This window comes from Pararge aegeria, chromosome 3 (assembly GCF_905163445.1).
Source record: "Pararge aegeria chromosome 3, ilParAegt1.1, whole genome shotgun sequence".
NCBI lineage: Eukaryota > Metazoa > Arthropoda > Insecta > Lepidoptera > Nymphalidae > Pararge > Pararge aegeria.
The window spans coordinates 4847712-4874456 of record NC_053182.1 but is presented as its reverse complement, the minus strand read 5'-3'; positions in this window follow the sequence as shown (position 1 = coordinate 4874456).

Genomic DNA, 26745 nt, shown 5'->3' with positions numbered 1-26745 from the left:
TGCACAAAATAACTTGAATAAAAAAATTAAACATACTATTGCGTATGTCAAAAATATTTAAACGATTTTATTTTGAGTGTCTCTACAAATAAACATTTTTAGTGGTTAAAATGTAAAAATAGGATATAACTGTCCGAGGTTTACTAATGTAAGACTGGTACACTGAGTTTTTATGTTGTCGGTGAAATATAATTAGTTTTTTACGAGAACGTTAAAATTACCTGGAGTTTATGAGCATTTCAATTCCAATTTAATGTTTTATGGTCGCAGCTTTTAGGTAGATTTGATGTAATTCAATGGTTTTCTTATGGCCACTTGTTGATCTAATTTTAAAGTTAATTTTATTGATGTGAAAGCGTGTTTTCTTTTGCTTTTGTTTCTTTCGACGTGATTTTGATACAGAGTGTGCTAAAGAGTGACATAGGCAGTGGCGTGCACCTAACACATGCACAAAAGCACTGCCTACCCTATAATTAATATATAACTCGTATAAGAGGAAAATTTTAGACGTTTTATGCAATTTTCCTGCTGTATGCATACCCTGGTGAGAAACTCAGTGCACTGGACATGGGCTACTGCTATACATGCAATACAAATACACGGCTCCAACGAGTTTGAGCTTATATATAACATAAGACTTTGTTATTAAACAGACATTTAAAATGCACTTAAAAATATCGGTACCGACAGGATTTGAACCTGCCACTCTGGCAATCTTAGCCTGAGCGCTTTAAAGCGGTTCTGAAAAGCGCTAAGGCTGTTAATGCCAGGAGTCGAACATTCGAATCCTGTCGGTGCCGAAATTTTTTAATTTATAAATTAACTAGCTGACCCGCGTTGGACCAAATAGTTTTAATATCTTATAAAAACCTAGAAACTAATTGCAGCGCCTAAGCAACCTACCAGGTCCACTGCCAATCTGTGAAGAGTTATGTCCTTTATCTCCGACATTTTTTATCAGATCTCCATTAAAATTACACAATGCATGCTTGATAGTATACACTTTCAAATAAAAAAAGAATTATTAAAATTGGTTAAAATTTAACGGAGCAATGAAGTAAAATTGATAAAAATTTTGATTCCGTTTCCCGGAGAAAACTTATTGTTTAGCGGGATAACAAGTATTCTATATGTAGACGCGGAATACCAGCTACCACTATGCCAAATTTTATTTAAATCCGTCCAGTAGTTTTCACGTGATACTCGGACAGACAGACAGACAGACTGACAGACAAAAATGAAATAAAAATCCGTTGTGGACTCAGTATCGATTATAAAGCATCCCCGGTTAAAATTATCAAAATATATTAAATGTACAGAAATCTTGCAGTTACAGATTTATTATAAGTATAGATATTTCTTCAAAGTGTGGGTAAAAAAACTTTAATAAAAAATATGTGTTACTCACTTAGCTCTTATCCCGAGCAAGTGAATTTTAAGCCTTGTTACACGTATATTGCCCATATAAACATCGATATCCAAAGGCGGTCTTATTGCTAAAGCAATATTTTTAGAAAACCGTTGGGGAATATCATTCATATTATTAAGGGTGTTCAAAATATACTATAATCATAATATAACTAATGCTGTTAAAATACTTTCTAATACATATCTGCTACAAAATCTAATATTAAGATATAAATAGATGAAGCATGGTTTGTAGCCTATTTTATAATAATTTCAAAATGAGTCACCACCACTTCTCCACCAGACCGCCGGCCCTCTTCCCGCGGGTATCGTACGAGGCGACTAAGGGAATTTAACGGAGAGCGGGCAGCAGCGTTCTCTGTGCTACTACTACACCTACTGCGATCACACACCCGTCTTCCCGGCGTGGTGATTGTGGGCCACCCTCCCGTTGGGAGAGGCCTTTAGTCCTGCAGTGGAGTTACAGTTTTATGACGCGTCACACTTTAGTTCAAAATTCAAATTGTTGTGTTCCGGTTAGATGTCGCGTAAAAACAAATTACGGGTATGACTCACACAATCCCTGACACCATCGCCCGCTACCATTTTAGAATTTATCATCACTTCCCACCAGGTGAGATTGCAGTCAAGGGCTAACTTGTAGTGGAATAAAAAGAAATAAAAAATAAAAGGTTTTTATATTTTTTGGCTTCTAATAAACAAATACCATTAGGGACATGTTATAACTCTTTTCATATTTTTCACGATAAATTGCAGATACATTCTCACTGAACAAAAAATAATAAAGTAGAAGCAAGTAAGCTTATTGCTATCAATAGCCGTGTTTTTGAGGAAAGTTATGGGCTATTTAAAATCACGCTACGATCCTTTAGGAGTTTCGCAATTCTAATTGCACGTAATTGTATAATCGTTAACAGAACTTTACTGTACATTTGAATTAGAATGTTACTGCCGTTTGAATTACCTACTCATAAACACTGAACAACGAGGTTCCTATAAATATAACAGTTAAACACAGAATTACTACTCAAAATATTGAATAAGTGGCAAGCATTGTCTTTTCTCAGTACTATTTTGACTGATAATATAAGGTAGATAATATTGTATTAGGTAATAGATTAACGTTCTCTCTGGCGCAGCTGGAGCGCTGTGTTTATAATTTGTAGGTCCCGGATTCGACTCCCGGCATTTGGGAATTTATAATTTCTTGATCTTCTCTGGTCAGTTAGAAGGCTTCGGCCGTGTTACCTACAGAACCGTTACGGACTACGGTTTCCACTGTTCCGATCACTCTTGACGAAGAATATATTATTGATTAAACTAAAGATTTTTGACAGATTTAAGAAGTAAATATAACTAGGTAAGTATTAAAGACAGTTTTATTTTCACCTGTTGCTATTACTACTAAAGATCTGTCCAGTGGTGGACGTCAATCGGTTCAACTTATGAATTCTTATGCTTCAAAAAGGGGTTACATCGATTTAATATGATACTAAATTTTAAGCTCACTAAAGGAGTGATTTTCTTTTATTTTGTCACTACGAACAAACTTTGTTTGACAGCCGCTTTCTGAGTCTAAGTCCGTAGGTTGATTCCCACAACTGGAAAATATTTGTGAGATGAACATGAATGTTTTTCAGTGTCTGGGTGTTTATCTGTATATTATAAGTATTTATTTGTATTATATTCATAAAAATATATTAATCAGCTATCTTTGTACCCATAACACAAGCTACGCTTACTGTGGGGCTAGATAGCAATGTGTGTACTGTCGTAATATATTTATTTATTTGTTGGACAGAACATGAGTAAAATTTTGCTCTACCTTAGCTTTACTCAAAATCAAAATCTATATTCACTTATTTGAAGTAGGCCTAGTCTATAAGCACTTTTTAAACGTGTAGTCTGTTTGTCAGCGACTCTACCAAGAAACTCAGCAGATTGCTCTTATCCAACATCACTTTATAGTTTAACTTCTCTCACTTTATCTTTAAAAAAAAATCTGTTTTGTGAGAGATGAGAGCGGAGTGGCCTGCTTCCATGTAACCTTGTTGTTAAGTAATTCATGAATCGTGTAGTAACCACGATTGGTTAAATGTGTTGTTTAAACTTAGGTTAAGGAATATCTAATATTACCTTAGGAAGGTATCATGTTATAAAAGCATATACCTACCCATTCCTACAAAGGATTTCTGTATTGTTCTCAGAGGATATGCAGATATCACACATTTAGGTATGTCCTTTTCTAGTCTATAAGACGTATAGAGCCGTATACAAACCGATATATCATATTCCAAAATGTGTTCAGTTCAGTTATTCTATATTCTGTAAACCACCGTTAAATATTATATATTTGACGAGAGCCGTTGATTTCAACAGAATGCTTTATTTTCTATTCACAATAGACGTGCTCCGGTAGATGCACTCAATTTTCTAAGGTAAGTACTATTTGAAGAAAACTCACTCGCAGTTTTTGCTCCCACTCGATTATATTCAACAAAAAGTCTCGCTCGTAATAAATTTGTTTTTTTTGTTGAATAACAAAACAAAGAATATATAACAGAATTCAGAGCAAATAATGAGCTCAGTGGCATTTTGTTTTTAATCGAATAAGGTAAAAAGTTTAAGCTATAGCTTTCAAGTTTTCTTCTAAACTACCAATAAATTAGAAACACAGTAGATGGAAAGTCCTTTCTAAAAGCTCCAAAACAAAGAAGAGAGACGAGCGGGCAGGGCAACAGTTATGTTCACATACTTATTTTAATATATTATATAATTAAATATACTATTTACATACGAAGTTCTTCAAACCCAAAAAATATTCATGGCTATATTTTTGACTGATTGGCTACGCAATAAAGTTAATTTTCTAAAAAAATGTCGATACGCAAATTTGCAGTTTTCTTAGTTATTTATAACATTTTGGAATAAAATAAATAAATATGTTTTTTTCAGATTATACCTAAATGTGTGGTGAATTTTATCCAGATCTGTACAGCCACTTTGTACAGCAACAGCTACAGCTTTATCCATCCAAACTTTCGCTTTTATAATAGATAAAGTTAGTTTTAAGATTTTCATTAACCTGTGATTTCAGCCCTATAGGATAATTAAAATGATTTCGTTAATAATAAGAAAATTTTAGGAACTTCCATTCGAGTGATCGAGTGTTGAGTGAGTAAGTGCACTGGTACGGATCTGAAGCTCGAAGAAAAAGTACTGCAAACGCTTGTACCGTTAGATAGAAGCGCAAATAACTGTTCCGTTCCGGTTCCGGTGCAGCGGTGAGCGGAGATTGACAATGAAATAATCTAGAAATTAAAAATATAGCATTGCCTCTTGTTTACGTGATATATTTGTATATAGATATTTTAGCGAATGGATGAATGAATACACTTTTATTGCACACCACATTAAAAAACAGAAAAATTACAAGTATTACACAATGCATGTATGTTATTTGTATGTAAATTGACGGCCCATTGTATTATTTTTTTATAATAAATATACTACGACAATCCACACATAACCATTTAGCCTCAATGTGAGCGTAGCTTCTATTATGGGTGCTAAGATAACTGAAGAATGTATGTGTGAATTATTAAAATATACAGAAACTGAAAAACATTAATTTTCATCACACAAACATTTTTCAGTTGTGGGAGTCGAACCCACAGCCTTGGACTCAGAAAGCAGGGTCACTGCCCATTGCGCCAATCGGCTATCACATGGATTGAGAGTAACATAGCGTAACTTCTTTAAATCCCAGAAAAAAATATAGTTCCCACGGGATTTGTAGAAGAACGTAATAAACACGACGAAAAACTTAGTTATACATCATAAACAGTTTTTAAAGAGTGAAAAGTTAAATTTGCGCAATCCCAAGTAGGCCGTCTCACCCACACCCGTTATCAATACAAAACTATATTGATTATATCCAATAGAGTTATAGGAGAAAATTGTTAGAAATTATTATCGAAAACAGGGTCCATAATAAAAGATAATGTAAAAGATAATTGTTACAACTATTAACCGACATGGGCTGAAGGTAATCGTAATTGCGTATCTTGCAGCATCCCAGCAAATCCTCGCGTCCGTCTAGAATCTAGACTCTGATATACTCCCATATCCGAACGGTATAAACGCTGCAAGTACGTAATGACCGCCCACCGAATAAATATAGAGGCTCTATTTTTGATGTGCTACAGTAACTCGTTTCCTTGTTCAGGACTGTGTTTTGTTTGTTGTAAACATACGGGTGGCATGTTCAACGATAAACGTTGAACATTAAAATTTGGGGAGAATATACAACGTGAAACCTACTACTATTGAAGGGTTGCACCCTTCAATAGTATTACGTAATTTTGGTTTGGTGATGGTTTGGTTTGGTGAAAATAAATATGCTTTTTTCGATTAATTTTTTTAACCGAGTGATTTCTTATGTAATATACTTAATATTACATAAGAAATGAACCTGTAAAAATATTAAATCACAAGAAGCATATTTATTTTATCATAAAAACTAATTCAAAACATTTTCTAGTTTTCTAGTAAAAGCTATGGCAGTGGCTGCTTGGCGGTATAAAATAATAAGCATGGCGGTAAAACTTCCAAGGACAGCTCACAAAAAAAATCTACTCCTAAAAATACATGATAAAGTAATATGAAATAAGGAATCAGCCTGTAAAGATATTAAATCAAAAGAATCATATTTATTTTTCCATACAAACGAATTCAATATATCCTAAGTGTTTAGGTATGACAATCCTATTGAAGATTAAAGACCGACGCGTACCTAATAAATAAACAGGAGTCACTTTAAACATAAAATTAAAGCCATGCTTTAATTTTCTTTGTGATGCTGCATCTGATTTTTTCAGTTAAAAGTATGGCAGTGGTTTACTCAAAAACTTTAAGGTTTTCGGTTTCACAGATAAGTCTCAGAGACAGTGCATAACGTACCTCTATAGCCTGTAAAGTATTATTTTAGCTATTTAGTTGTATACAAGCTGTCATTATGTGTGCATCAATAAAAGTAAAAAAAATTGATTGTTTCTTGCATGATACCCGAACCATTTAACCTCACTTTTTTTCTTCACATCTTTTTCAAGTAAGTTGACTTTGAACAGCCTCTTTTATTATAGTCGTTAAACTCCAACCCTCATTGAAGCAGCGGGTTGGGTCTATGCTCTACAAACGATCTCTTATAAAAGAGAGGAGGCCTATGCCCAGCAGTGGGACGTTAATAGCATATGATGAAGCTTTTAAAGAAGACAGTCTATTAATTACTATGTAAAAAAGAAATTTTTGTCAATTTCGAGCTTACTGAAAAAGCTGTTTTAAAAACGACAGGAATATAACGTTATAAAGAGTCGTACGTTTTCTATAAAACGGCTGGGGCGTTTCACCGCGATGATTTGTGTTCCGCACCTACCGCCTGCTTTCTACCCGGTATTACCTACATGGACCGAGTATAGGATTTGCTTACCCTTTAAACTACAGAGTGAAAGTATAATATGAAGATGCAATTTCTAACGTTTTCTTTAGAGTAGGCATGTATACATATACATGCCTACTATAAATATTCAATAATAATTAGAAAGACCTGTCGTAGGTACTTCGAGGCTTTAAATTCCGATGTTCACTTCCTATCCTTACATATTATAATATGAGCTATGGAGAGAGCTATGCTCGTAGTATCTCTACGTGATCAACTCAGAAATGTGGAGATTCGTAGAAGAACTAAAGTTACCGACATAGCTCAACGAGGCGTAAAGCTGAATTGGCAATGGGCGGGGCACATGGTTCGGAGAAAAGATGGACGTTGAGGTCCCAAGGTGCTGGAATGGCAGCAACGCACTGGCGTTGGTTGACGTCCAACGAGGTGGACAGACGACATTAGGCGCGTCGTAGGTAGCCGCTGCATCCAAGCGGCACAAAACCGTGGAATTTGGAACTCCCTACAAAAGACCTATGTCCAGCAGTGGACGTCTATCGGTTGATATGATGATGATGATGATGACATATTATAATCCTGTGTGGTGACGATACATATACAGTTGTCTTCACCATTCCTCTTCCCGCGGGTGTCGTACGATGCCACTCACGGAATACAACGGACTGCTACTACCATCTACTAAAATTACCAACACGTATGTCCAGCGTAGAGATTGTGGGCAAACCCTGCCATTGGGAGAGGCCTTTGGTCCAGCAGTGACATGTTAAGCATAGGCTATTGATGATCAGCACTATGGTAAAGACGAGTACCTTCTTTTCTCTAACTTGCCTTCAATAAACTAATTTATTTTATATAAATTCACAAAACTACCGCAATTTCTACTAGTATCATGTTGCATATGCTGGAGTGGTTACTTAATTCGTATCTATACTAAAAAATCTAGTACTATTTGTTCCACATTAAGCAACTGCACGTAGCTCCGCTGACTTTAAATTCGATTTTTGACAGACTTTAAAATCCTCCAAAAGCTGCCCCCGGAAGTCTCGAAATTGAAAAAGATCCTTATGTGCTAACTTTTGAATAAACCGTTCAGTAGACACTGGAAAATACACGGTGTCATTATCATAAAATAAAACCACGCAGAAAGCAAGCGCTAGTCGCCAGCCGCCGCCACGGCGTTGATGGTCAAACTTTTATTTTTTTAACTACTAACTAATTATAAATCAGGATTATATGCTACTATTGCACTACACGTTACCGTATATATACCTAATGTTTGTGATAGATACGACTTTGCTAAGTGTTTATGACAAACCGCGAACGATCTGACCTAAAAAAAAATTGGACCCCCCCACTAGGCTAGAAACGAGTCATGCCTATTTTGTCCCTTACATAAATTTCACACTATGTTATGTTTCACATATTTTGAGTTCTGCGTTTATAGATCAGTTAGCCGGTCGATAAACTTTTCCTTGTACCTATATCTACCTAGATCTCCCTTTCAAGAGGGAAAAAAGTTTAAAAATACCAGGCACTGTAAAACTAGTTTTAAAGTTTTAAGCGTTTAAAAGTTCAAGTAGTGGTTTAACGAGACCGCTTGAATAATTCAAAAGCACAAACCACATTGGTTGCCTACTCGTAGTTATCGGCAGACCAACTGGCTTGGCTTCATTCAATGACATTAACATAGCAATTGCGTATGATAACGAGACTTGGAGGCGCCCGTCGCTAACAGATTTATTGGGTATGCTGCTCAATGAACCGATTAAAGTACCAAGACTTAGTGAATGAAAAACTTATGATAACATTCATACATTGAATGTTAAATATATTACCCGCCCGTACTGTATGTAATTCGGTACAAATAGTGTAGCGTAGTTGCAAGGTTACCTGTCTGAGTGCATTTTATCTTTGCTATATTTTAACCACCTAGAACCACCTATATGTACTTAGAACTTAGCAGCAAAACCGAGCTTTAATACAATTTGTATCCTAGAATACAGGATACCGGTGGCTTTTAAAAATCCAAAGCTGACCAAATATAATTTTGATAGTGTGCTTAAAAAGGATTTGATATAGTAATTCACTCACATTTTTATTTTGATATCCCACGGTCAGATTCGCTTTGATTTTTAAGGTGCGTATTAAGGAACGATAAAGTTCCTTAATACGCACCTTAAAAATCTGTAATATCAGCTTCGGATATCCATGAGTGTTATGCTGATACTGAGAAGATGCTGGAAGCTTTAGCTTAACACAAATAATATTAATATACGAGACAATACTCTCGGACACGTATATACGCACACACACACAGACACACCCACACACACAAAGTTTTGACACTGTTATATACCAGAATTTTTTTTTGTTATAAATGTCTATAAATATATGTGCCATTTTATATCAGGAGGGTGCGGTAGCCTATAATACCGATTAGTTCCTAGCTTAGGGACTTTTTATTTTGGGTTAGACGATTGTTTAATTTACCCAAACAGAAGTGTCAAATAATATACCTTCCTTGTTTAATAAACAATATTAATACTAAACAGGCATCTTCTAAGCAAGCGCGCTCGACACATCATCACTTATCATCAGGTGTGATTTGATTGCAAGCACAAATTCACAAAAGCACGTCTATAAATATTTTAACTGCCAATTATATCTGTGATAACCATCATCGAAACTTATGTTATTGCAAAGCAAATACTTTCTTTTATCTGCAAACATTGTGACTTGCAGCAGGTCGTTTATTCAATGACATAAATAAATTATAACTTAAGTGACTGGTGTCTGTTGCGTATACATTTCTTCTAACATTGTTAGATACCTGTGTTGGAATTGCAGCTCAATGAACAATAAGGTCAGAAGAAGATGGGGTACGATCTATTCGGATCGAGTAAGTCAAGCGCGTTAAGGCGCCCAATTATATGTATCTCTGTCTTAACGAATAATATGAAAATCAAAAGTATTGAAGCTTATATAATTCAAAAGCACATGCGTTCTGTTATCTGCAGACATATTGGCTTTAGGTAGGCCTTTCCTAGGCAACTGTCCGTGTACAGGTACGAGAGCTGGTACCTTTTTACACCGGTAGATATATATTGGATTTGCTAATCAATGAACACAGGTCAGTGGGCAAAATGTCTATTCGATCGAATCTTTGAAGCTAGTCAAGGTCAAATATTGTTCAAGAATAAGAGGGCATTCAATACTATTGAACCTTGAGAAAGTATATAATTCAAAAGCACATTCGTTCTGTTATCTGCAGACACACAGACTGCGAGAAGGCCGCTCATTCAATAACATTTACAAAGCTTGATACGAGTCTACGGGTACGAGAGACTTGGAGGTGCCTGACGCTGAAAGATTTATTTGATTAGCGGTTCAATGAATAAGCTTAAGTAAATGTCCGCGTCTGTATAAGAGAGCTGGTAACTTTCAACACTGGCAGATATATTACAATTGCAGTACAGTTAACACTAAGATCTGTGAAGATGGGCAAAAGACCTATTCGATGAAATCTGTGAAGCAAGTCAAGGTCATTCTGTCACCGATCTCAGTTCAAGATTAGGAAGGCGATCAAGTTTATTGAAGCTTAAGTATATAACTCAAAAGCAGTGTGTTCTGTTATCTGTAGACACACGGGCTTAAAGAAGGCCGCTCAGTCAATAACATTTACAAAGCTAGGTACGAGTCTGTCCGCGCACGAATACGCGAGACTTGGAGGCGCCTGACAATGACGGATTTATTGAATTAGCATTTCAATGAATACTATGAGCTTAAGTTAATATCCGCCTTAGAATAAAAGAACTGGTAACTTCCATCACTGGCAGATATATTACAGTTGCAATTCAGTTAACACTTAGATCTATGAAGATGGGCAAAAGGTCTATTCGATGAAATCTGTCAAGGAAGTCAAGGTCACACTGTCTCCTATCTGTGTTCAAGATTAGGAGGGCGATCAAGTCTATTGAAGCATAAAGCAGCAAAAGCACATGCATTCTGTTATCTGTAGACACACGGACTTCGAAAAGGCCATTCATTTAATGACATTTACATAGCATATGTACGAGTCTGTCCGCGTACAAATACGAGAGACGTAGAGGCGCCTGACACTGATACATTTATTGGATTTGCGGTTCAATGAATACTAAAGGTCAGCGCAGGCGAAGGACATCCATTAGGATCCATTCAGGGCCTTAAAACCATCGTTTAAAAAAGTATTTTTCGTTGACAGACCTTGATCCGCAAAATAAGATATTTCCTGAACATCAGGCAATAACTTTTAGCTTTAAGCTCGTCCGGGGAAGTACTACCACCATGATTATTTCAGTTGCTAAGTGGCGTGGTCGCAATGCTGTGTTCCGATCTGAAGAACGTTGTTGCCGGTGTAATGAGACTTTACATGTAAGTAGACCTATGGTTGAAGGACACAGGGCAACACTTTGCAGGATGTGTTTCTTACATGACCTGTGAAGTGTTACTCTGTTTATAGACGATTTTTTTCCACTTAACACCAGGTGGGCTATCTGCTTGGTCCATCAATTATAAATCACGAAAAAAAAAAAATATAATAATGCTTTAAGCAATGGTAGTAAAGCTCACAGAGCAAGGATAGCAAACTTACCATGGAATTGTACTGTTCATCATGCTATCTTTACTTGTACGTAACGCCAACTTGGTTGAAATCTTTAAAAACTGCGCAACTTAGCTTAACTTTCTATACTCCAGCCAACTTACACTGCGTGTACTGAGCGTTTGATGAGATTCCACAATGGTGTACTGTGAAAAACAATAACTTTTTAGTTAGAGTTTTTATAATTCCTGAATTGATACATGCCATCGTGTGGAGTCACAAAATAGTCTTGTAAAAGAGATACCAATAGGAAAGTTTTGAGCTCTCGTTTATTCACCTAGTTTTGTCTAAGATCCAGAAAACTTTATACTTAAAACAGCATCATTTTTAACAATCTGGTGTTCGATAAACACTATGTTATTATCTTCTTTCTTCCTCTTCTTTTTCTACTTCTGTTCCTGGGCTGGTCTCGGTTGGCCGGAACCGTCTGTTATGCGAGTGGCCACTTGCTGCAGCTCCCCGCTGGATCACTCCAGCCAGCCAGCTCACTCCAGAAGATCTTCTTACTTGTGCAACAATTTTTAAGCTTGTTCATAAAATCACTTCTACAGTATTATTTCAAGGGGTTCTAGAAAAATATCGATTCTTATCAATCAATGTTTACGAGACTTTCAACAACAAATCATCTACTCCTAGATTTCTTAGCCTTTCCATCTCACGTACTGTGAGACAACATCAAAGCGGTAACTTATTATCGAATCAAAATAAATACACGAATAATGTAACTTGATACTTCGTACAGAATTAACTCTAACTCGTTTGAATTACGTGTTCGAGGTCAGACATAGCTACAGTAGACATTCACATAGTTTACCTCTCGGACTTACAAGCATCCGTTGAGTCAGAATTCTTTTAATTTGTCTAGTAGAATTGTCTTATAAATCTAGAGTAGTATCTATCGATATCCGCAGCATCATCTGCCTATTTATATCCTAAAACTGAGCAAAAGCCTACTTTAATAGGAGATAGCGGTTTAAAGCTTAGACCTCATCAGGTCACTACCATTATAATAATGGTGAGCTCATCATGTTAAGAACTCTGACTTTGAGGTACAAACACGTTCTCAAGTGTCGGTCAGTCTAAAATTAATGCCAAAATGGATGTCCTTTTTATTTTTTATTTATATTTTATAATTGATGGATCAAGCAAATAGCCCACCTGATGGTATTTGGAAAGCCATCACCTTAAAACCGAGCAAAACTTCACAGAGCCTTTGTCCATCAACTTGAGGCCTGGATGAAGCCGACACCGGCAACTACGATCTTCAGACTGCTTAGCGGCAGAAATATGCATGGTGGTGCTATTAATAAGGAGCCTTAGATAGGAAAAATCTAAATATCAGGAATCGTCCATGCTCATAATATCCAACACCATTTTGCAACAAATTTGTATACCACAACATTAACATATTGTATATGTTTTTGTATATAATAAAAACAGAAACATTTAGAAAGAAGTAGAATACAAAAGGCGGCCTTATCGCTTAATAGCGATCTCTGCCAGGCAATCTTTGAATTAGGAAAAAAAAGAAGAGGAGAATAAACTGCTGGTGGGACAAATTTTAAAATACATACATGCAAATAACTACATACTAATTCATAAACTAGTGCATAAATAATGTGCTGTATGCGGTAACGTGTAGTTACGACAGACCTGAATACTGTTGCCACCACCCTTCCTCATGTCACAGATCTTTTGATAAGACTAGCGTGGTGAATATGGTCAAACCCTTTGAGAGGCCGGTATTTCCGCAGTGGACTGTTATAGGTTTTTGAGTTGAGGATAAAACTATTGGTTTACAATTCTATATCAATTATTGATGCAAAACTAAAAAAAATAGTCAATGAAATTTCAGCATGACCTTTTCAAGATCATTCAATTCTTAATTAAAAACAGTATTGACAATTAAGCAAAGAATTTGATGAAAATTATATGTACGTGCGGTTAAAAGTCTCAACAGGTTTGTAGTTACGAAATTTTTTTAAACATCTGAAAGTATAACCATTTAAGGACTCTTAGATTGCTTGAAACGCTAAACTTAACACTATTTTTAATAGCGTTCGTTATAGTTTTACGAATAATCATAGATTTTCATGATAGCTGGGTATGCAGCAGTATTCAAGATTCTAGTATTCACTGAATTATTTATGACTGCATGAGATAGGCACAGAGACAAGACAGTGGCATTCGCATACTATTGCAGGATTTGTAGGTTTGTCAGTGAGCGACAGATTTCTTGAATTTATCGCTTATTGCTATGCTAGGAATGTGTATAAAAGTTGGAAAGAAGCATGTGTAACTTCGTGGAAGTCCATTATAAACAATGTACATTATGCTTAATTCTCTATAACTCGCTCTTGAGGATGCTCCGGTATCGTAGCAAGACGAGCATATTTATGCTATGTTATCTGACTCTATAATCGATACTGGAGCCAAAACTATATTTTTTGACTGTCTGACTGTATCTTGGTTGCTAATTATGCCGAAACGAATGGATAATTTCAAATAACATTTGACACTCATTATTAGTAGTGCAGTTGCAGTGCAACACTACTAAAGTGGAGTGGTCTTGGTGTTCCAATATTAATCGTATACACGGTTTCTGTACGTTTTAAATTCTGTGTGCACAGTAAAAATAAATGTTAGCGGGATATGGAAATTATGATTAAAAAAAACACCTCCACATTGGAGTTGTGTTACAAGGGCCCCATACCCGACTAGATATACTTAACACGATCGAGTAACATTTAACCAGAGCACGTAATATCTAAAAAGCAATTACTTTCTCAATTCCTGTATCTTCAACAACCATTGCTCAAACAATTACTTTCTATTACACCATACGCCCACTAAATATCCAGATTTCTGTATCATATGGATACACGCCAAATTAGTTCTTATTGGCCAGCACTAGAGTCTAAAATGGATATAACGTATCTGTATGCCGATATGGAATCGTTAGGTGCATGCTCTATTTAACTTGACTAACTTTTTGTCCGACAAACGGGCGACCGTGCTTTCTTAATTACATTTTATGTTTTAATCTTTAATGGTACAATTAGTAAAGACAATAAGCGCCGATCTTCTTGGCTTTTATTACCTGGAGCGAGAACAAAGAAGCATGCATCTGCTGTACGCCTTGACTAGGAACACAAAGAGAGAAGAAGCTCCTATATTTCCGGCATTTTATTTTTGATAACCAAGAAAAAATACCAAGCAATGATCGCTCATCCAGATACTTTCTTTCAACCGTAAACTTAAGGACCGTGTGCTGACGGCAGATCAGATTACAGTTGTCACCACCCCTTCTCTTCCCGCGGGTGTCGTACGAGGCGACGGAGGGAATATATAGGAGAGAATCGTCCTCTGAGTTACCACTACCATCTACTGCGATCGCCGAGCCGTCTGCCCAGCGTTGTGATATAGGCAGACCCATCGGGAGAGACATTTAGCCCAACATTGGACTGCTATAAGCTTTTTATGATGGTTTATTTTTAATAACCAGATAGATTAATAGATAAAATAACTTTATTGCAACAAAATACAAAGAAACAATCCTAAATTGTTCGTAAGTATGTAAACACCCAGACACTGAAAAACATTCATGTTCAACACGCAAACATTTTTCACAAAGCAGGGTCGCTGGCCACTGCACCAACCGGCTGTCTATACTATTATTTGCTTTAACTAAAGGTCAAATTTGTAATAAATTTTACTTAGTTATACAACAAATACGAAATCAAAAATGGTTAAAAGCTACTACGCTACTTTGAGATCCACTTAAATCTTTGATAACAAACAAAACCGAGAAATAAATTGAATAAAAGCCTCGCATTTTATGACGTACTCTTAAATAACCCCTGAAATGTAATGAAATTACAATACTAGAATTTAGACTTTAGAATTTGACTGAAAAATAAAATATTCATAATTATAAAATGCGTCTCAATCTCTTAATTTTAATTCTCACATCAGCTCGCCACAGAATTAAACACAACGTACCCACTGACGCATGTCTCAGATTAAAGATTATGTAAGTACACATCTTTGCCCAGTATGACTCGGTATGATTCATTTTTCCCCACAATAGAAGGCGTAATAATATGCCTAGTTAATGCTATTAAAAATACTTTTGAGAAAAGTAAATCCCTGCAAATAGATCCTTTATTTATTCTTTTTTTGCGCTTTTTGGCGAAGCCTTGCTGACCTAATTGTAATTCACGCGGGAACCGTGATTGTTTTTGAAAAAAAAAAAAATAACCTAGTCCTTTTCCAGGATGCAAGCTATCTTTAATCAAAATTTGGTTAGCAACAAAAATAAATACTACAAAAACAATATCAGTTATTAAAAAATCATAATCAGTTATTTTTTTAATTAATTTACGCATGAACCGTGATTGTTTTTGAAAAAAAAATAACCTAGTCCTTTTCCAGGATGCAAGCTATCTTTAATCAAAATTTGCTTAGCAACAAAAATAAATACTACAAAAAAGATATTAAAAAATCATAATCAGTTATTTTTTTAATTAATTTACGCGGGAGACGTGATTGTTTCTGAACAAAAAATAACCTTTGTCCTTTTCCAGGATGCAAACTTTCTCTAATCGAAATTTGGTTAGCAACGGTTAAGCTATGAAACTGTTCAGTGGTAACAGAAGCCATATTTTTTAATTGCCGGAACGTTATTTTAGGCTTTTCCACAAAAGAAATAACTATCCTCTGTCATTATCATCATCATCATCATATCAACCCATTATCCACTATAGGGCAAGGGCCTCCTTCCACAATGAGAAGGCCGCAGTCTACCACGCAAGCGCAGTACAGATTGATTGACCTTGTACGCCTTAGAGAACAATATGGAGAATTTTAAGGCATGCAGATTTCTCACGATGTTACCGTTACCTTTACCGTTAAATCAAGTGATATGCAAGCGATGTAAGCTATATATGTTCCAAATTACTTCAAGAAAGGTCACAAAGCAAACAGCCGCCCTTAAACAATTTTAAAAATCTGCGAAATAAGCCATTATTGGATAAAATATCAATACATTTTTATTTAAATTCTTCTGCTTGTCTAGGTTTATCTGCCATATTGGATTTGACATGACGCGTAACTTATAAGTCATGACAAATCTAATATGATGGAAAAACTTTTGTGATATAAACGAAAAACCTTAATGATCAAGATTCGAACATACAAATACATACTATTCTAATAAAGTTACTTTAATACATTACCCTTTGGTAGTCGTGTAAAACTAAGAAATTACTGTACTTATCTATATATCAAAAGTAACGCGGTTCACCTACGTGGTTAACAAGGAGGTATTGCACCTGCCCGCGACATGCTCCGCCGAGCACAACGCTTGTGATGCCTGTTTGGCGCCCACAGCTCGATGCCCTAAAATATGCCTTTCAAACAAATTCTAAATTTAAATATTGTTCTTAATTTACAAAGACTGATTCTTACGTTTACAAATCATCAAAGACATTCTAACGCTTATCAGAAGAGATGAACAGCGTGTTTATCATAGATGTCAGTGGACTCCTCTTTATTCTTCAAATCCTTGCTTATTCACCTGCGCGTGCGTCGTTTCTTCTCAAGCCGAAGCCTTCTTCTTCTTTTAAATTTTTTTCCTAGAACTCCTAACATTAAATTCTTTCTAAATACCACCTTGTACCAATAATTCCACCGACCTCTTTTATTCGTCTTTTATAAAAAAACAGCTTAAATTTTAGCCACTTATAGGTACAAGTTGGTAACATAGTATCTCCAATTTTAGTTCTTTGTATACTCGTAACTCGTACTATTTGGGCAAAAATAACACAAATATTTATAAAGAGTGTTATACCATACAAGAGTATGCTAATAAGTGAACGATAGAACTTATTCATTTCATTTTTAAAATAAGGTTGACATTGCCGTATCATAATTGTATTATTGTAGTTATTTTGTATGTAATATGTTTGCATGCCTTTACTCGGCGAAACAACGTAGGTACAAACCTACGTTTTAATTAATCAGTAAATCATCTATGCAACAGTAATGTTTCAAGCAAATAAGTTTATTCGGATTCTGATTCGTATTGCAGCGTCACACTAAGGTAGGTACAGTGACACACTTACAGCGTCCAGTTGGCGACAACCAATTAGAGACAATAACGAAGTGCCAGCAACCTGTCCAGTTGAACTTTTATATCTATTAAATCTCTCGTTTTACTTAATGATAAACAGAGATCAGTGAATATTCCTTTATCCCTACTAATATTATAAATGTGAATGTAAGTTTGTTTGTTACGCTTTCACCCAAAAACTACTGAACCGATCCTCATTAAACTTTGTACACATATTCTTGGAAGTATTAGAAGTAATATAGGATACTTTTTATCCCGACATTAAGCTCGGTTCCTTTGGGAGAGGGGATGAGTGTTTGACGATTTTGCACCATAACTCCGACAAATTATAACCGATTTAAATAATTATTTTCGTACTATAGAGGATATAATATGTGTTTAATTTTGCCCAAACTGTGGTTGGAGATAGAGGGCAGAACTCTTTAGCAGACAGCAGCAAACCTCTCATTTAAGGCCTAGCGATACCGAATACTTTAATTTTTTTTTAGATCAGAAAAAACAAAATCAAACGCAGGCGAAGTCGCGGGCAACCGCTAGTCTTTAATAAATCTGAATCCTCTGATGCCCTTTTGAATTCCTACTCGGTCATCTTCGAACTTCACGGACTATGCATAATTTTATTTGACGATTTTAATTTGACGGCTGATTGGCGCAGTGGACAGTGACCCTGCTTTCTGAGTTCAAGGCTGTGCGTTCGATTCCCACAACTAGACAATGTTTGTGTGATGAACATGAATGTTTTTCAGTGTCTGGGTGTTTATCTATGTGTTATAAGTATTTATGTAGGTATATTAGTCAGAGAATTTTTTATCAATTATCTTAGTACCCATAACACAAGCTATGCTTACTTTGGGACTAGATGGCGATTTCGTAGTATTTTTATTTATTTTACTTTTATTTAATATTGTCCAACTGACCCGATAGACCTTTTTTTTGTACAGGCAAAGGTTGTTTTGTTCAGACTTTCAAGTTTTATACTAAAACATATAATACAGGTCGAAAGGTAAAGTCTGGAGCGGTGTAGAGATAACATCGTGTAATTTATTGCAACACCGCGGATAAATTATAAAAGGAAGAAACTAACACGAGATTTAGAATGATAGTATCATTTAGATACATACACTGTCCAAAGCGGAGAAAAGATATTACGCGGGTGTAAAATTTTAATGACCATTTTGATGAACATAACTTTTTTGATGATGGCAGTTTTGTACTTGTAAGCTTCGTAACCATGCAGAAATTGCAAGGGAATTTTTAATTAAGTTTAAAGTTATTGCATAAATATCAACTACTACTATGTTACCTATATGATTATCCTAGAATTAAGAATATACAGAATCCTCATTCAGCGATTATTGTTTGCAGTGCATTGTCCAAAAAAAGAGAAGACGCCCCGAGCACATATCACTTCACACCCCGGTAATGTTTCTTGATCACAAACTTTTCCCATTTTCCTCATTTTGTGGTAAACTTTTAAAACATAAAATAATTCAACTGCTAAATGAATGAATTGACTAACCGCCTATTCGAGAAACACTATTAGAATAGTTTTTGATGCTTCATTATAACGGATTCTGTAGGTTCTTAACTCTGTGAGGATTATCGTATTTGTAGTACAGTCTTCATGTAACGAAACAATGGCAACGACAGTGTAAAATATACCTGGCAAATGGTAGAGTCCCATTCATCAAAGCGAGATGGCAATATTAGAATGAACACAAATTACTTCTGATGCGGGATTTTCTTAATTATTTCACATCACGTTTAAATCCACAGGCGTAATAGATTTCAATATAAAATTAGCCAAGCATTATGGCGTAATCTTCCTTTACATAACAAGCCTTGTAATAAGACATTGTATACTTAGTGAGTGATGTAAAATTTTTAAATATAACTCTACTCCAGTGAACTGTTTAACGACCGCTTTGGAGTAGGTGCAAGCGCTGCTTTACGTGGGAGGTCCTAGGTACGGGATTTTATTTAAATTACCTAATTATTTCGTACTGTGTCTGGTCGGTTTAAGTGGGAGGCTGTGGCCGTGGCTAGTTACCACGATACCAACGAAGACTGCCGCCAAGTTATTTATAGTTCCGGTTCGATGCCACGTAGAAACAGATTATATTGTAGGTTTAATATAACTGCCATACCTCTAGCAGGTTAGCCCGCTATCCTCTTAGTGTGCATCATTACTCACTACCACGTGAAATTGCAGTCAAGGGCTAACTTGTTGACGGAAAAGGTAGTTTTCTCTACTTAAAGTACATCACGAAACATTCTAGGCTTCTGACCGTTTTCACTAAACCTAGGCCTTAATCGGATACTTGTGATTTAGGTGATTCCTATAGAAAAAACAAACGTTTCTCGAACTCATAATATGGGATATCTAACGACGATAGCCGACGTCTAAAGTTACGACACCGATTCGGCGGATCGTAAACTTTAGGGGACTCGTAAACTGACACTTGACAAATTAAAAAAATTTAATGTTTTTTTTTTTAACTGTAATTCCATACGAAATATATATAACAAAAACATAAAATACCACAACTTGTGGCAAGAACCATGTACCAGTTAGGTTATATGCAACTCATATAGTGAAAAGCGATTGGTGAAAGGTAAATGTATGCCTAGGAATCTTCTTTGATTAGGCGTTACTTAGACTGACTCGCCATGACGTCGCATTGACTTGTCCGTCGTTAGTGAAAACGGACATAAATCTCCTAAATACCAGCACAATACTAAAGCTAAAATAATAAATAAATAAATTTACGACAATACACACATCGCCATCTATAGCCCCAAAGTACGCGTAGCTTGTGTTATGGGTACTAAGATGTTTGATGGATAATTATATAATAAATAAATACTTATAAAATACAGATAAACGCCCAGACACTGAAAAACATTCACGTTCATCACAGAAGAAATTCTCCAGTTGTGGAGAAACTGAGTCTGGCCTTGGACTCAGAAAGCAGGGTCGCTGCCCACTGCGCCAATCGGCCGTCGAAGCTGTGGTAGAATATTGTTATAATTAACACTAACTCGTAATTAGCCACAAAATTCATTCATTAAAAACTGAGAAATACCTGATTCCGTGGCGCGTCGCAGCAGGCGCGGTGAGATCATAATGGCTCCTCGCAAGGCAAGGCAAGGTGGCTGACCGGCGCACGGAGCGGAACCGAGGGCGCCATGCTCCGCTGCGTCAGGGGATAATGACATTGCCAATCATATCTCACTTGCGACCATCTTGTTAGTTGTGTGCTCTTCCATGATTCTTGGTTAGAGATAGGAACTCATTGCTCGCTCGCTTATCAACTCAAATTCACTAGCGCTGTGTTTTTTTTATACATATTATAAAAGGTTATAATAATATAAACAGAGAACCAGTGGCGTGAATAGAGGGTATGTATAGGGTATGCAGATGATATAAAATAGAGGAAAGAGAATATTATAATTAAGGTGTTATAATTTGCATGCCATAGCATGGCCGATTGTAACACGGAACTTGTTATGTTATATTATAAAGAAAAATTTGAATTTGAATTTAGAGAAAATCTCCAATACAAGTTATAAAAACTTTAGGGGTAGGCTTTGAATAACTCTTACAATGCCTATCCTTACGTTTTTTATAACCCGTACTGGATGTTTTTTTAATTTGCCAGCTTAGTGCATACCCTGTGCATACCCTATACGCACGCGACTGCAGAGCACCACTCCGCAGGGCAAGCACGGAACGTTCTACATAGTGTCGCCATGTGTCCATCAACCTGACGTGCAAGAAGAACTACTACTTGAAGTAAAATGCTTTATTACTACTACTAAACGTGAGCGTGAAGTTGAAGTTCTCAGGTATGATCACCAATCATGGCAATTTGGGACACTATCCCTTTGGCAAGACGTAGAGTATCGAACCCCCGCTATAAAATACCTAAAATAAAAACCTCCACGGCCTGCCCCTCTTGTTGACTTTACCAGACGCCCGGGGAACCTGTTGTATACTTCCCGGACGACTCTCAACCACCGCAGTTTATTACCGAGGCTACTTAAGAGGAGGGAATCGGTACGGTTTGATCCCTCAGACAGTAGATAAACCTATATAATTACGGGAGCTAGCCCAATAGCTATCTCCTGCCTCGCCAGGAGCGGCAAATGGCCGCCACCTTCTTTCACACTGTTATGATAATGTGAAAGAAGATATTATTCTTCCTGGTGCTTAATAGAGGAAGCATACAAAAACAAATATCATATAAAGTTTTTAAATCTATTATGAATGCAAAATTTAGTTAGTTTCGGAAAATTCGTTAAATTTGCCTAAAAATGTTTAAAGCGGAAAAATAACGTTCTTATTTTACAGAGTACGGTACTTATGCAAAACATTTAACGGACATTATTATCAACCCGTTGCCACACCACTGCAGGCCACGGGGTCTCCTCTTAGATTGAGAAAGGATTATTTTACCGACATAGTCATAGTCATAAATAGTCTTTAAGTTACTAACAAGAAAATTCCAAACTATACTTAATGTCGTTTGTGGGCCTTAGTTGCTTTAAATAAATAAATTTCAAGCAAGTTATATTTCATTGCTTAAATAAAAGACAGATAACTCTGAAATGTGAATGATGCGGCCCGGGATCCAACTCGATCCCTCGAACGAGAAACTGAAGCATAAAGCACTAGGTATGCTAAAGATAAAAGTATTTTTTATACGAGATCAAACATTTGAATGACGTTTGTAATACTCTACATCTTTAGTTATTCGAAAAATATACTAAGAAAATTAAAGACTTAGTTGGTGTACCTAGTCGAATATTATTCTCATGATAGATATCATAAACGTAGATAGGTTTAAAACGAATAATGGCATAAGATTAAGTCAACATCCAAACGGCACAGAAATAACAATTGCAATGAAAATAATCTTTCTGCAATCATAGCATGCATTGTACTAGGATGACATAATGTATGACTACATGTAAACTTGAAGAGCGTTTAATTTTATGTTACAATATATTTTACCCGGGGATATCTTATAAAAGTCAACAGTCTACTTCTTACTGAAAAGTATGGGGTCCGAGATGCGACTATATAAGAAAATCGTATTTATTCGACATTTAAAAGCGAAATACAAGGCTAGGTTGGTATTACCGTTTACATAACTGGCTGTTGGTCCGTGTTTCTTTTTGTACCAAAGAAAAGTTTAGGAAGTTCAGTTTTTTTACGAAATCGCATTATAAAGGTGAGATTTTTTTTAACTATGCGGAAAAGGTGATGTTGTTTTTTTGAGGACGCAAGTTATTTCTGAGACAAATTTCATCAAGATTCAAGAAACTTTATAATAATTATTGTCGAGCACTGTAGACTGTTGAAGTCGTTCAGGTTTCAAAGAAGCATTACAATTTGGATCGTTTACTAAGATGATAAGTGAAATTAAGTTTGCATATAATTTATTATTGAAATTAAATTTTTTAAATAATGTTAGTTTTATAGTGTAATTAATAAGCTCTCTCTCGGTCGGTCAATTGAAACTACTTAGAATCAAATTTTAACTATTTTTTTATTTAAATAACGAAAACTGCGCAATATAATGCTACTATTAAAAATAATATTGTTAAAATCAAGCTTGGGAAGTAGGTCCCTACATATTAAAAGTCCAAAGGCAGTAGAGCAGATCTCGAGAGTGTATGGTCTGATGCCCCTAAAGATGATAAAAATCCACCTGCGTATTTCATTATTAAGTTGTCTTAGAACTCAATACTTGAAATTGATTTTATCAATCCATTGATTTAATATGTAATTATCCTGAATCAATCTAATTACTGTTTTTAACATTCACCTTTTGGGGCTCCGACAACAAGATTTCAATGAATTGGTTTTTACGACGCGTTGTGAAAATAATGATCGTTATGTATCTCAAACGATTCCATTGTTTTTATTTGCTTTGAGACCTGACCTGACTTGAGACCATTGTCTATATAGCATATCTTATATTATATGAGGATCATATGAATACATTTTGGAATATAGGATGAAACTCTGTTATAAAATGCTATAAATCGCACGTAATCACTGGTTTCTTAAACATCAGTATAATTTCAGCATTCGTATTACATAACACGGCGAGGAAGGTTTTTGTTTTTTCTAACTTTATTATTTTATTGCCTACGTAGTGTTTAATTCCTCTTTGGAAGATAGGTATAATAATTAAATTATGGTAATATAAACGCACAAGAAATCAAGGTTGCAAGATACCTACGGGATTTTTTTTTATCCTATACATAGTTTTTTTCAAAGGTCTACAATAATTTTAAATAATTAGATATTTTACCGTAGCACTGGTATCAACGTAGCTTTCGGATTTTATTTTTCCGTTTGATAATTTCGGAGTGAAATTATCAAACGGAAGTTTCGATATTAAAAGAGTTTATGAACTTTATCGGTGAGGTGTCCGGCTTTATAGTAAAATAGTTAACTAGTTTATATATACTAGCTGTTTCCCGCGACATATGTAGTACTTAGTTCGTTTTTTCGTGTCCCTCAGAGCCCATCTTCTTCGCCGGGTCAAAAAAACTTGGATCAGTATGCAATCTTGTCCAATTTTCTCGAAATTTGAAGTGAGTGGTTTGGGCGTGAAAAAGAACAGACAGACAAAGAGAGGTACTTTCTAATTTATAATAAGTATTCGTATCTATCATTGTAACTAGCCCACAGTCCTCGGTTCTCCTCTAAGAATGAGCAGGGTTGGTCAAAACCCTTCTCTTCAGCTGACAAAGAGCTATTTAGTAGACTTCATACGCCTTGAGAGAATCATGGGGAGACCTTAAACCTGCAAGTTTCCTTTACAAGAATCCCTCCCTGAATTCTCCCTGGACTTCTGTTCTCCTAGCACTTATCCCACGATATATGGCGTTTTTCGTTTGAAGACAGATTGTTTGTTTTGGTTTTTACACGACACCGCCTTTCTGTTGTCGATCTTCCATTTGATTTGTTATTTTTGTGTTATAACCTATCGGATCAAAGAAATAATGTTGTAGATCTGTTTTTTTCGCAAAATCAATCAGTCTCACTGAGCATCCGTATCAAATTATTCTGAAATCTTTCGGAGAATTTTCTCTTCGCATCAGAGAATACCATGTCTCACTCAGGTCGAAGACCTAAACAGTATTAGTATGGATTTATTAATTTCGATATATCCAGATCTTCAAGAATATTATGGTTCAGTAAAAGCCGATTTATTTGTAATGATTCGAGTTTCGGATGTGTCGAAACGTCCCAGAGGCAGCAGAGCGGAACTAGAGGGCGCACGGTCTGATGCCTCCGCTACTGAATTGAAAACGTGATTCCGACCGGCTGGCCCGGTGGTTTTTACTGTTTATGTAACCTGCCGCTTGTTTATTTTATTACAGTGAACTTTTGTAATACTGTCAGTATAAAGATGTATCTAGCTCCGAATGAGAAGCAGCGTTTTTGCTCTTCAGTGTATTGATATCAATGTCATCGTCGTATTTTCAACCGTAGACATCCACTTTCGGACATATGATTTTTCGTTCAACCAACCTAAGTATACTCTCCGTAAAAAACCCCACATAATCTTCTTTAGTGAATCGGATAACTTTTTAGAATATTTCTCCCCCGTCGTAGTAAAAAAGCTTACCTTAGTGATGAAGAGCATTGCGTGAAACCTGTACCTCTTCTATTGAAAAAGTTGTCGGATATCTTTCTAAGATAACTCTAGAAGTTTACGAAGCGAGCGTCTGCGACCCAGTCCTGGTTCTCAACATTTTACATTTGACTTGAAATAATATAGCGGCTAATTTTGTATTTCAGATCAGTTAGTTTTGAAAATATATATGCATGAGTTTTATACATGTATATTATGCTTTTTTATACGTCATCATCATTATGTCAACCAATAATAATAATAATAATAATAAATAAATATACTACGACAATACACACATCGCCACCTAGCCCCAAAGTAAGCGTAGCTTGTGTTATGGGTACTAAGATAGCTGTTGAATATTTTTATGAATATAATACATAAATACTTATAATATACATATAAACACCCAGACACTGAAAAACATTCATGCTCATCACACAAACATTTTCCAGTAGTGGGAATCGAACCCACGGCCTTGGACTCAGAAAGCAGGGTCGCTGCAAACTGCGCCAATCGGCCGTCCAATGGACGTCCACTGCTGGACACCACTTTACTACACTACTACACTGTACTTTTGTACACTTTACACTGTACTTTTGATCCAAATACAGCATTCTTGTACCGCTTGGGTCCAGCGGCTTCTTGCGACGCGACAACGGTGCGAGGTTGCATTTCCAGCAACTTGAGACCCCAACGTCCATTGGTTCTCCGAGTTATGTGCCCCGCTCAATGCTTCTTCAGCTTCGCGACTAACTCTGGTTTTACGGATCTCCTCATTCCTTATTTGATCATGTAGAGATACTCCAAGCATTTCTCTCTCCGCTGAACTGACTCGAAGCCTTCAAATGAGACCCATAGTCTGCGACCACGTTACGGAGCATCACTTGTACGGCAACATGGATTGTTCGAAGACCACTCGCTCGAGTCTTCTCACATATTGTTCTTCCGGCACTTAGTTATTAAGACTTGAATAATAGGTACTAACCTAACCTATCAAACATTAATTGAAAAAAAAACCAGGCAATCGGCTAAAGACATAGATATAAATAAAGGTAAGGATAGGTTTGTTTCTATATCTGATATACACAACGTGTGGCCTGAAGATTAGGTCAATGAACTGGATCACAGGTTGAGATAATTAACTCACTTGATCTTATCATAGTATTGTCTTGTCTTATATAACTACTGTCTCAGCAGGTCCTTCCACTTAATACAATCAGGAAGTGACAATTGAATTAGTAGTTCTAGACAGGGTTGCCTTTGCCTTAATCTAAATGAAGACAAAAAAAGAAAACTCTTTAGTAATTGGTATAATATTTTTTTATACTTAGGTATAAATTAGGGATATAGTAGGACATCGTTTGAAAAAAATTAAAAATACGTATTTTTCTCATCAGATATGAGAGCAGGATATGCAGACAAAGCG